Genomic DNA, 2,608 nt, shown 5'->3' with positions numbered 1-2,608 from the left:
GAGAGAGAGAGAGAGAGAGAGAGAGAGAGAGAGAGAGAGAGAGAGAGAGAGAGAGAGAGAGAGAGAGAGAGAGAGAGAGAGAGAGAGAGAGAGAGAGAGAGAGAGAGAGAGAGAGAGAGAGAGAGAGAGAGAGAGAGAGAGAGAGAGAGAGAGATGTTGGTTGGGGTTTCTTTTCTCTTGTTCCATTATATTTTGAAAAATTTCTATATAAATGATTGGTTGCGTCATTTGAATAATAATATACTATCTTAAATAATAAAAATATTATCTTAAAATGGATCTGACCATTTGGATGAGAAAATTCTTTAAGATTTATGGGTCTACATAACAAAAAAAATTCCCCCTATCTTAGAGGAGTAAGTAAGATAGAGTTTATTTTATTCTGGTGTGTGGGATCCCTATGATGGTAAGCTCTCATGGTTAATTCCGTTCCAAGAGTTGTGGCTCCTGAGAATAATCTCGATTAAAGTATTAACATATATCAAACATGATTATAAGGTAAGTGTTTTAAAGATTGGTGTTTCAAGATCTCAGATGGGTTTGAAAGGAATTGATTGGAAAAGTTGGGACTTACAGCAATAATAATGTGACAAGGAAAAGCCTAGGAAGCGGGTTAGCCAACTATAGAAAGAAGACATGCACTTGGAATTAGAATTCTGAATTTGTTGAAATAGAGTTAATTTTTTATAATGAATCTCACATAACTCAAAAGGTTTATGAACAAATTCTTATTCAGTTAAAATGTGCTAAAATTAGTAATAATTGTAATAATGTAGAACAAAAAATTTTGTATAGCAAATGTGTTATATACAACATCAAATGTCACAGAGATTGGGGACTAAATCCCTATCAAGTCAGGACGATAATTTTATAATCTAACTTACGGTAACATATAACTATAATTTATTGGAACTATGTGATTCTATGATGAAAGCATCCTTCTTAGTAAATATCAAGAGAAAACACTCTTAGATTTTTATTGTAAATAAAGATATTTTGACAAGGGATATTCTTGGTTAGTTCTATTGATGGTGAAATTATTTTGGTGAAGAATTGAATATCTTTTCTAATAGAATAGAAGTCAAATATGAAAAAAATGGGTTGAGTTAAACCCAAAAATAAAATCAATTCCAAATGAAAAAATATATCCAAGCAATGTTTAGCTAATTTATTCACATACTTCCACATGCCCTAGATTTGGAGTTGGAATATAATGTTGGAATATTTTGACAAGTGATATTTGCAATCCACATTTTCAATATATTTTAGTATAAATCAATGATGTTTTAGTATTTTTTTCAAAGTATTGATGATTTTTGTAAACATCTAAATACTTTCAAAATTTTGATTCATAAAAATGGTTCAATTAAATTATTAGGTCATAATATTTCAAACACTTATATAATCCTTATTAGTAGAAGCATTGAATTTGAAGAAAAGTATTCAATAATACTATAAACAAAAAAAAAAACTACAAATATTTTATGAAGTGTAATTATTATTTTTTTGATTTTATGAAAATTTAGCTTTTGATGTTGCTCCACTATTTGATATAAGTCCATACACAATCTCTTATAAAATTAAAACAAAGAGTTAAAAATCCTCCTCGCTTAAATTTAACAAATCTAGATAGTTTCAAAATAGTTCAACATTAAGTTGATGCCTTTAATTTAGAATAGAGAGGCATCCTTGAATAATTAAATAGTAATAAAGAGGAATTAGTTAGATTTATATAAGAATTTGAATCTAAAGCAACATAAATATTCTTTTATTAAAAAGAAATGCTTTCTATTGTGAAATGCATTACCATATTTTGAGATGAGCTGCTTAATCAAAATACTTTACTACATATAGATTGTTCATCAATAAAACATATTATTCAAAATGATGTAAGAAAAATTAACATCTAAATAAGTATTTGCTAATTCACTCGCGTTGCATAGTAATATGATGTATTTGAGTACGAGATCTTTCCCATGATATTGCTAATTAATTAACTCATATTTAGAATGTTTACTCCTGTCATGTTATTCCTCTAATATTTGCTAATTAACATCAAATAAATATTAGAAACACTTATATTGAATTGAGCTCTCTCCAAGAAACGGATCTCAAGAGTGCTTGGGTCGGTTAAGGGATGCTTTAGAAGACTTAGAAAGAGAGGATTTTTATGGTGGATTAGGTTTTAGAGATAAAAAATGCTTTTAGGATAATTAGATTGATGGGTAAATGATACACCAAAAATATATGTATTTTTAGACCCATATTTTATACTCATTTTTGGTGATATTGCACTTTAATTGAATGTATTTTCTATGTTTTATTGCAGGTTGTTGATTTTGAGGATTTGGAGCAAAAAAGAAGCAAAAATGAAGAAGTTCAAAATTTATTCCGTGCCGAGGGCGCCATACTGGGCGTCGACGATGCATTTGACATAAACATGGGATTTAAATACGGGCCTCTGAAGCCGACGACGCTAGTATCAGTTGGTGATATTGCACTTTAATTGAATGTATTTTCTATGTTTAATTGCAGGTTGTTGATTTTGAAGACTTGGAGCAAAAAAGAAGCAAAAATGATGAAATTTAGAGCAAAAATGAAGAAGTTC

The sequence above is a fragment of the Phalaenopsis equestris genome, unplaced genomic scaffold (assembly GCF_001263595.1).
Source record: "Phalaenopsis equestris unplaced genomic scaffold, ASM126359v1 Scaffold200916, whole genome shotgun sequence".
Classification (NCBI taxonomy): domain Eukaryota; kingdom Viridiplantae; phylum Streptophyta; class Magnoliopsida; order Asparagales; family Orchidaceae; genus Phalaenopsis; species Phalaenopsis equestris.
Note: the sequence above shows the minus strand (reverse complement) of the source record.